Raw genomic sequence first — 10,782 nt, 5'->3', positions numbered from 1 at the left:
TCCCAGGGCAGAGGATTAGGCCTGGGAGCCCAACAGGCTCCCCGGTGCCTAAGTGGGCAGCGAAAGCGCTGGCCGTGTTCCTTTCTGTTCCTCCACGCCCTCCCCCATGGTCTCCCCCAGGGTCTCCACAGTCGCCGCTGGACCCTAACTGTGGGCTGGTCCCACTGAGTGTAGGAACTCCTACCCCCACCCATTTGCCCCTCAGGGGTGCAGGTCCCAGAGGTCTGGCCTTTACTTTTGCTCCCCCTTTCCTCCCTCCCACTCCGTCAGGACCCACGCAGCTGGAGGGGTTTAGGTGGGCAGAGGATCAGGTCCGGGATTTCATCAGGCTTCTGGGGCCCAAGAGAGTAGGGGAAACCTAGCCACCCTCCCTTTTGATCCTCTGCCCTCCCAGTGGTCCCCCAATTTCCCCCTCCAGGTGTGGGATCTCTTCCTCTCCCCCAGCTGCCCCTCAGGGGCGCCAGTCCAGTCCCACCTCCACTTCTCCTCCCCACTCACTCTCCCCATGCCCCATGTCGTACTTGGTTGCTGGGAGTTCCTCCCGTCCCCTTAGGCGTCCGTGGTCCCCTACCGGTGCCTGGTAGGTGCCCTAGTTGTGCCAAGATGTGAATTTCATGCCCTCCTAGTCTGCCATCTTGACTCCCCCATATTTTCTTTAGTGCTTTATAAGGGTAACTGGGTAATTAAGTATGAAAAGTGAAACCACTGATATAAGTCAGTTCTATATTCACTTTAATAACTGTTAGAACAAAATAGCTGTTAAAATATCTTACACACTGAAAGTGGTAATTGTTTTTTGATCTATGATTATGTATCTTTTGGCACAGAGAAGCTGTCCACTCTGGCCATTCATGTAGCCCTGTTTGGAATAACTTTAAAATGCTTATCTTACATTTCTAAGTGCTTAAGGCCAATGTCCCGTTTAAAAAACATTCTTCCATACAGGTCCAGTGACCCCTTTTCAGCACCTTACTTATCTTTCTATACCTTAGTTCTTCATTTGGTGATAACAGTAGTTCCTACCTGATAGAGTTGTTATGTGATTATATGAGGTAATGATATTTCGAATGTGCTTAAAATAGTTGTTTGGCATGTATTAGTGATGTTTCATTTAATCCTCACTTGGGACTTATCTTGAGAGCTTAGTAAAACACCATTCAAATATAGCACTTAAAACAGTGCCTGGCACACAGTAAGTATTCAGAATAATTTATGGAAATAATTCTTCTTAATTGTTTTCTCCTCGTCTGAATCCTCCCCAGCCACATTTCACAAAAGTATCTTAGCACCTTTTATGCTCTTTTGTCTCAGGGCAGGCTTGTATTTCAGTGCTAACTTGCAGAAATTTCCTGGAAGATATATTCCTCTCCTGGGTTTTGATCTTTAAAGGCTGAGCATCCTGGAAAGATGATACTAAGTGCCTATGTTTAGGATTGGAATTTTGGAGGATGCACATTGATGGTGACAGGATTTTGGAAGGAATGGGAAGCAGTTTGAAGGTGAGATTCTAGAGGCTCCTAGTCTCAGCGTACATCCCCAGGTACATACATGGCGTAAAATCAAATAGCTTTTAGATTATAGACTTGCATAATGAGGATTTCTGCTGTGGCCACAGAAGACTGCAAGATGAAGCTCTTTCTCTAGAATGTCCTAAATTATGGGTGAACCCTGAAGGTGATACAGCCAGCAATGGCAGAGATCAGAATTTCCTAGCAGCCCATTAGGCTTTTGAGGCTGAATATAATTTGATTAAATGAAAATAAAATCATTGATCATTCTTGCATACCCTATAAAATGAGATTCACAGCCCTTAACCAGAGAAATTGGGTCCTTTTATAGGCTAACTTTGTCCCTGTCAAACTGGGATATGCACCTCCTGATGATCCAGAAGGACAGTTGAATATTTAATAATCTGAGCTCCAGGATCCATTACCCATCTAATAGCTGTTCTTTGGAGGAAACGCAAATGACTTTTTCCTAATCTTTATTCAAGGATGAGTCTTAAAAAGCTCTGGAAACATAAACAGCATGAGCTCCATCGAGAATAGTGCAGAGCAAGCACACATTAAATAGTAAACTAGAAGGAATCTGAAAGAGTGAATGGTGGTCATTTTGAAGTAAAAATTCTAAACCCAGTGGTGGATGGTAGGACAGATAATGACACATCTAGTCACCACAGACTCCCTAATAAAGCATAAACCTTAGCTTTGTTGCAAGGATGAAAGTAATGGTGCTGCTTAATGGGAGCAGCAGACCAGAGGTGTTTAATCACCTAAAATCACTGATGGTAAAATCACCTCATCGTGCTTATGGAGGCAAGGATCATTTACACACACTTCAAGTCACCCTTGACAAACAGGCTCTTTGTTGATTTCATTAAGTGCCGAACTTTTCTCACCCAGCTCGCCTCAGGATGCACACATTTCATTTCCATGCGTGTTCTGGGAGGACAGTCCATGTCATTTGCCAGCATTTCGGCCAACATATACATAATCAAATGCAGCCACCATGGAACATGGGCTGAGAAACAATCCATCCAGTGTTTAATGAGTAACATTAGCATGCTCTTAAAAGCACTAATAGCAAGTTTCATTACTGTTCATTTTAGTGTGGATGGCAGCTATCCAAAACCTAACCATGTACTAAATTCATTTTAGTAAAAGCAGAAAATAATAAATAAAATAAATGATTGTAATTACAAGTTACTTCTAGAAGTTAGACTTATATTAACATGACATTAACTCAGAAAAGAAACACTTTCTTTTTTTTTTTTTCCAGATTACAATTTTCTTTTAGGAAACCCTTTCTCTCCTACAGTGACTTTCAATCTAATATTGTCTTCAAATTAATTTTCATTATTTTATTATAAAAGTGATGTTATTATACTTTTTGGGATTTTGATCCTGAGGATCAGAAATTGTTCAGAAGGCATTTGGAGTTTTCTATAAATTTGTTTATATTGACTTTTGCAGTATCCACTCCCACTGCTTTCTTGTGTGCCTTCCTATACTTCTTCCCTTTCCAGTCTCTTCAGGATGTTCCCCAGCTCCTTTACAGCTATGGTTCTGGATGTGATTTTAGTTCTGCAAGTCACACATTCTCACGGGGTCATGGATTTGGAATTTTCTGGTGCAGATGGTGGCAGAGGTTCTCAGTTGCTGGAGTCACCAGCTTCAGCGGTGTTTCCTGATTTGAGAATCTGCTTCCTCACCATTGCAGAGGCAGTAGCTGTTGTGGCAGCCTGGTGTGGCCAGAACCTCAGTCTAGGGTCTGTTGCTTCCCTTCTCTCTAATTATAAGCTTTTCTACTTCAGGTATCTAGGAAAGATTCTATGCTCTACAGCTGAACCCTGAGTAAGACTGCCTTGGTGCCTACTTCATAGATTGCAAACATTTTGGTGATTAAATGGGATACTTGCATACAGTTTCCTTAGCCAAATGCCTGGCACAGAGTGGATAATAAATATTAGCTTCTATTTTTCCCCTCATAATGCCTAGGGTGGTTCAATGTGAACCTACCTGATAGAAAACTTAAATCCTCAGTATACTTTTTAGTTACATGGTGACTACATATGACACAGTAGAGAAAGACATAGAGACAGTGTGTTATAATGGTAGGGCCAGAGAGTGGTGAACAGTATTTAGAGTAAAATGATCTAGGTTCAACTCTCAGACCTACTTATTGTTTGGCCTTGAGCAAAGTTTTCTGGGGTTTATTTGTTCCAGCTACAGTGGGAGATGAACTGCGTTTTCTTTAATGTTTCTCAAGTTTTTAAAATTCTGAGACTTATATTCTAGCTTCATTTGCTTCTAATTTTCAGTAATGATTTGAAATAACAAGAATGTTCACTTCTTTAGATGACTCATTGTTTAAGGCGTATGATAGCAAACGATGAAGTTGTTTTTTTTTTTTTTAAGACCTGCCTGATGCTTGCCATCATAAAAGGTGAATTAAGCAATGCAAGGAAGAAAAAAAATAGAGGTGAGGATAGTACATTTAACGCATTTGGGAGGGTAAAGAAAAAAGTCCTCTTAGTTTAGTTTGTCTTATCAGTGACAAACTGAAACTGGTTTTTCATAGTAACACCTGGTCATTGTTCTAAAAATATGAAACTTGAGGCCTGTTTGTTGTTGTTGTGTTTTTGTTTTTTTACAGTTAGAAACCTTGATTACAGTGCTACATTTAGAAAATTTAGACAAGGCACTCTGAGGAACTGAAAATTGTAGAAGAAAATAGAATCTCTTAAGGGTGTAGGAAGTAGATACAATCTCTGGCAGAGAAAAGCAGTTTTCACAAAAATATAATAGAGAAAGATAACTGAACTTATTATAAAGGCACCTAACTAAAAGGGAAAAATCAGTAGAGGAAAGGAAGTTATCTCCTAGTCTTAAGCTGTTTAAGGTCTTGGGATGCCAGGAAAGATGCAAAATGCCATTTATTCTTTTTCTTTCTCTCTCAAAACTGCTTTAAAAATCCATGAAAAAGGGCTTCCCTGGTGGCGCAGTGGTTGGGAGTCTGCCTCCCGATGCAGGGGACGCGGGTTCGTGCCCCGGTCCGGGAGGGTCCCACATGCCGCGGAGCGGCTGGGCCCGTGAGCTGTGGCCGCTGAGCCTGCGCATCCGGAGCCTGTGCTCTGCAACGGGAGAGGCCACAGCAGTGAGAGGCCCTCGTACCGCAAAAAAAAAAAAAAAAAAAAATCCACGAAAAAATCAAGCCTGCCTTTTAGCTATTAAAATTGAATTTTTAAAAAAATGACATGGGTTCAGATTTGGATTGACATTATTGACTAGTTACTCTTCTTTTCATACAAATGATAGCAGTATCAGTGTTTGAATCTGGCTCATTTGGTTACGAGGAAGAATTCAGTCAGATTATTGCAGTGGACCAATGGTTGTTATAATTACATATGGACTGTGACTGGACCTGGAAGCTTAGGCGTAGAGAGAAATATTTTGCTCCCTCTCTGAGTCTTTGGTGCTCTGTGTCCATCTGCTGTATTCCCCATTCCAACCTCTGGAACTTATCTGCTGACGCTGGTTTTCTACATCTTCATTGTCCAGCTTGCCTATTTGCGTAGGTTACTTCTCCTAGATTATCTTTGTCCCCTTTCTACAGCACACATTTTTTTCTCTAACTTGTATTTTAATCTCATGTATAACATAGGAAGCCTTGCCTCTGTTGGGGTAAGGAAAGCATTTTCCTCTTTTCTCCTCAGAGCAACTCCTTCATTTGGGAATATGTAACTAATATGATTGAGGGAATTGGGACCTGGGCTGCCAAGAATTTACCACTCGTTCTTATTCTCATTCTCTTGTTCTTTCTGTTTCTCACTAGTTTCACTTCAGAGGGAAAGAAAGAAATCCTTTTTTTTTTCTTTTTTGGCCGCACCACGCAGCATGGGGAATCTTAGTTCCCCAACCAGGGATTGAACCCGCAGTGGAAGTGCATAGTCTTAACTGCTGGACCACCAGGAAAGTCCTGAAAGAAGTCTTGATTTTAAATTCCAAGCTGTATTCTGGCTTTACCAGAATGACAGCTGTTAAATTTTCCCTTTTGATTTCTATGTATATTGATCTACTGGTTCAAGATCCATAAGGCAGTGATTCTCAACTGGAAGTGATTTTGATAGGGGACATTTGACAATGTCAGAAAACATTTGTGATTGTCAGGACTGAAGAAGGAGATTCTACTGGCTTCTGGTCATTAGAGTTCAAGGATGCTGCCAAACATCATTCAATGCACCAGGTAACAACCCGCGTAAAAATAACAATAATAATACTGCTATATTTAAAATAGATAACCAACAAGGAGCTACTGTATAGCACCAGGAACTCTGCTCAATACTCTGTAATAACTTATATGGGAAAAAAAATTCGATAAAGAGTAGATACATGTATACGTACAACTGAGTCACTTTGCTGTACACCTGAAGCTAACACAGCATTGTTAATCAACTATACTCCAATATAAAGTAAAAATTAAAAAAATTTTTTCTAGCCCCAAATATCAGTAGTGCCAAAGTTGAAAAATTCTGCCATACGAGAAGTAAAGGGTTTGAGATTAATTATTGCCTTTTTATTCAAAAACTATTTTATTACCGTTTCTAACTATCTAATCTCTCAATTACACCCTTCCAGATTCCCAGGGAAAGATATGAATGGTGAAGCCTATTTTTGAACTAGGCTCCACAAAGCACAGCCTTCTGCCAGTCCAAGGGTTCAAGTTCCTTAGTCCAACCCGAACAACTATGACTCACAAGGTATCAGCTATGATTATAAAATAAAACATGGACATGTTAGCTCTTGTCTCTAAAAAAGGTAGATAATTTTTTTAGAAGGAGATGTGATTAGGTAGGAATCATAAAACATGTTCAGACCAAAAAAATAAAATATAATTTCCTTAATACTTAATAACTTTTAATTGATGACAAAAATCAAGTGAGTCTTCTATCATGTACATTTTAAGCCAATATGATTCAGTAATATTGTTTTGGATATTCAGTTACTATATTTGTGAGAACACTTAATTTTTATTATCTCTGAGAAAAAGGAAAAAACTAATTACATATTGGATTAATTTGTGAGTTTCCTATCCTTAGGTACCCTGGGGGTCTATAATTCTTACTTCCAGGAACTCTTTGTAAGCCTTTTTTCCAGAAAAGAGTTTCAGACCAGGAATGCAGAGGCAAAGCAGAACACATTGTAGATGCTAATATTCACTAGAAGAGGAGCAAGGGAGCTGTTTTCGAAGGAGTGTTTGTGCACAGATTCTGTTATGACTTTAATGGAAACAGTGCATGTCATTCCCACACAGCTTGCTGAGTACTTGCCCCTGAGAATATAGTGATTAGAATGAATGATGTGCTGGGATTAAAACACTTTACTGTTTAGTTCTATTTGTTGGGAAACATTTACTGATTCTAGCCCTGGTTTCCCTTATGATATGATTAGGCAGAGAGGAGTCACTTTCCTGAGGAAACTGAGGTCACAGTGTTCTCTCACGATATAAAGCTCGTGAGGCATGTGGAAGAGCTGAGATCATGGATTTGGAAAGGATCGCCATAGAGTTGTTAAAATAAAATTTTCTACAGATAACTTACTGATCTAGTTGACTTCTATTCAGTGATTCATGACTTGGGTACTGTTTAATCTAGCAGGTAGAAAGGAGCTCTGAAGAGCAGTACAAGGTGAGAGCTTTTTATAGACCAAAGTGAGCAGGGTCAAGGACGATGTACTGGTCATTTGCTAATGGGTTAATGAGAGTTCCTTTCCTTATATGGAACAAGGAGCTGGATAAGGGTTTGGTAAGCAGGCAAGCATGATTGGTTGGTTGACCTGGGCCTTCCTTTGCTTGGAGAGCCCAGGTAGGGAAACTTAGATAAATTTTGGTTTGCTGATGTGGGGCTTAGCATGAGTGATTCCATCTTGGACCTAATCTGGTTACTTTGACAGAGTCCTTGGCCTATCACATAGTCTTTACTATGCAAATAGGGCCAGTCACTTCAGAATTTTGAGAATTGATCTCAGTATCTTTCTACTGAAGACAATAACTGCTTTCCAGCATTGTGGCAAGACATTTAAGAGCTTCCATCACAGCTCCAGCGCAACTTAACCACGTAACCAGTTCTGTGAATGCTGTCATGTTCTGGAATATTATCGTGCCTCACTTTTCTGTTTTGTAAATTTGGGAAGATTGTATCTGCTTCACAGGGTTTTTTGAGAAAGAAATGAGTTACTAATAATGACTGCAAAGCACTTGTGACAGTGTCTGTCTCAAATGTTATTATCATTGTTAATGCACGTTGAGCTTTTAGCTCAGTGCTTGAAAACCTGGCAATCATTCAGTCAATGGTAGCTAGTTTTTACACAGTGCCCGGTATTATTATTGCTAGAAACAAAGAAAAATAACAATTTACGTCAAGGGAGAATCCAGTAAATGATCTATGAAGGTCTGTTATTGCCTAAACCAACATATGCTTTGTGATAGTGATTAGGCTGGGTGGGAGCCATCAGTCAAGCCAGAAGGATGAGGCAAATGAGGAAACCTTTTCAGAAGACATGTGGATGATTCTAGGGAACTGGATGACGTTTTGGTTGGGGGCATAACTTCACAGTAATTGAACACTCCCCAAATATCATTTTTAAAGTAAACTTACCTTATTACTGTTAGTTGGAGGCATAAATTTCCACTCTGTGAATGCCCTGTGCATTTGTGGATCCGATTGCAGGGTTAAACAAAATCAACAGAGTCCTTCCATCCCATTCATTTCTAATGCAACCTGTATTGCTACCATCAGCAGCAAAATAAAATCTTTTCCATTTACCTCTGACTCAAAAAGCAGAGGGAGAGGCATTTTGAGATAGTTTAAATAGGGAAATGGAGATTTAGAGGTTAAGTGATGGGTTTAATGACAGTGGTGCTTCATGTTAGTACTGTATTTCATTTTTCAAAGTATATCCTCATAAATAATCTCCTTGGATCTATACAACTAAATAGAATAGAAACAAGAATATAAGACTGTTATCTCCGTATAACAAATTAGAAAGCTGATGTTTCTCTATCAGATGTATACTCAGGCTAAACTGGAGACATTGATTCCAGCTCTCACTGTTACGTAGGGGAGCTTCTCTTGCTATCATTGTAAAGCCTACAGCATTTCCCCAGCATTGACTTTATTCTGATTTCTTTAAAAATAAACTCCTGGGCTTCCCTGGTGGCTCAGTGGTTGAGAGTCCGCCTGCTGATGCGGGGAACATGGGTTCGTGCCCAGGTCCGGGAAGATCCCACATGCCGCGGAGCAGCTGGGTCCGTGAGCCACGGCCGCTGAGCCTGCGCGTCCGGAGCCTGTGCTCTGCAACAGGAGAGGCCACAACAGTGAGAGGCCCGCGTATCACAAAAAATAAATAAATAAATAAACTCCTGCTAGTCTTTCTTGAATTAGATGCTGATAGACCTAAGAAAATGAGTCTAATTCCTCTTCCCCATTAGCCCTAAAGCTAACATACCTGCAGATCTTCTAAGTTACTCTTTTCTCTAAATCAGACTTCCCTCAGTAGTCTGAACTTATCTATCACAAATTCTAGAACTTTCATCATACGTCAGAAAAATGTACTTTATCCACTTCCCTGAAGAAAGAAAACAAGTATAATTCACTCAGCTAATATTGACTGATGGCCAACAGTATTAGAATCTTATTGTGTGTTTATGTACAGTCATGAACAAAAAAGATACAGTCCTTGAAATTAGGTAATTTGCTTATTAGGGCAGGGACATAGGTGATATTCATGAAATAATTTAAAATTTTATTCAGCAGTAAGTTGCCATGAAAAAAATAAAATAAAAAACAGTGTTCTTGAGCATTATATTATATTGAATGGAGCAAGAAGTTATCCCTGAGGAAATTGCCTTTGAAAGACAAAAAAGGAGCCAGGCATTCAAAAATCTGGGACAAGAGAGAGCCAAATAAAGGAAAATGTTAGTGCAAAGATGGGAGCCAGGCTGGTGTGATCAAAGGATCAAGAGGATTCCAATAAATAAGGACTAAGTTGAATAAGGGGGCAAATGAGAAGAATTGAAGTTAGGGACATAGGCAGGGACAGATATTCTGGGGCCTTAGGATGCCCCATAAAAGGGATTTGGATTTTATTCTAAATCCTAGTGCTATCTATTGGTTTTGAGTGTGGAGAGACTTGATCTGATCTCATTTTTAAAAGAATACGCTGGCTGTTTTAAGAAAAATGAATTGTGGGGAGGCAAGAGTAGAGTCTGGGGACTAGTGAGAGGCTTCCAGTAAACCAAAAGAGATTATCATGTTCAAACAAGGACTTGATGATGCATTGTCTTGCCTTAGAGTTGGGGCGGATGGTGATTGAAAGGGAAGAATTGGACACTTCCTAGCTGGGGATTTGAGTAGCTGGGTGGACAACGCTGTCCTCACTTGAAGTAGGAAAGACTTAGGGTGAGAGAAAAGGTCTTGGGGCTGGGGACAAATGGGTAGTTCTGGTTTTAAAAAAATTATGTCTGGAATTTATATTTTGTTTTAGATGTGTTCTCACTTATATGCAGTACAGGGTAACAGTAGTTTCCCTTGAATTTGAGCCGTTATTTCTATTATATCAGCCTCAGGTTGTAGTTGTTTATTAAGCAGTCATGTGTAGAAAAAAATGTATTCAGTGAAAAACTATGCATCCTTTCTCTCTCTCTCTCTCTCTCTCTCTCTCTCTCTCTCTCTCTTATATATATATATATATATATATATATACACACACACACACAGACACGTACTTTTTTTTAATGCAGCCTTCTTAGATTTCCCTTCTTGGTTATCAGATTCTAGCTCTGTTTCTTGTCTCTGAGCTATTTTGCAACTCTTTGTAAGTTGCAGGTAACTAATAGATATATAAACTCTTCTCTGTGCAGTAGTGATTTTAATTGAGTACCTTTTTTCTGTGGAAAACTGGTTTTGTCCACATTTGCAATTAATTTCAACATTCCTTTACTCCATATGAATTTTTCTTCCTTTTCCCTTCATTCAGTTACAACATCTGCTTGATTTCCTCATCTAAGTAAAGTAAAATCTTTAATGTGCATTCCTTTTTATATCTGTATGAGAATCATAGCTTTACTTTTTCCTAAAAATGATCTTTTAGCACAGTTCTCACCAATGGCTCATATTGCTCTCCTGGGCAGATGAACACCCATACATTTTCACACAAACTACTGTAAAGTTGTGCTCCCGAATTCTGTATTTAATAATGTGACATTAACACATTTCATATGATG

At 39.6% G+C, this 10,782-nt stretch overlaps 1 long non-coding RNA gene across 5 annotated transcripts in view; it reads left to right on the top strand.

The window, feature by feature from the left end:
* LOC149744037 (uncharacterized) overlaps positions 1–10,782 on the top strand; it is a 102,334-nt gene that overhangs the window by 27,841 nt on the left and 63,711 nt on the right. Inside the window, exons 2-5 of one of the 5 annotated variants that reach the window (XR_016391590.1) lie at positions 1,312–1,499; positions 3,918–3,981; positions 5,670–5,745; positions 6,138–6,259. This is a non-coding gene — a long non-coding RNA (uncharacterized LOC149744037). Of the gene's footprint in view, positions 1–1,311; positions 1,500–3,917; positions 3,982–5,334; positions 5,746–6,137; positions 6,260–10,782 lie in introns of all 5 variants that reach the window. The other 4 variants (XR_016391586.1, XR_016391588.1, XR_016391589.1 and 1 more) reach the window with 4 other exon arrangements.

The sequence above is a fragment of the Delphinapterus leucas genome, unplaced genomic scaffold, assembly GCF_059928025.1.
Source record: "Delphinapterus leucas isolate spDelLeu-1000000601 "Yukka" unplaced genomic scaffold, BTC_Dleu_Yukka2 spDelLeu_asBTCV2_sq25, whole genome shotgun sequence".
Classification (NCBI taxonomy): domain Eukaryota; kingdom Metazoa; phylum Chordata; class Mammalia; order Artiodactyla; family Monodontidae; genus Delphinapterus; species Delphinapterus leucas.
The sequence above is the reverse complement of the archived record's forward strand: the minus strand, read 5'-3'. Positions and strand labels throughout refer to the sequence as shown.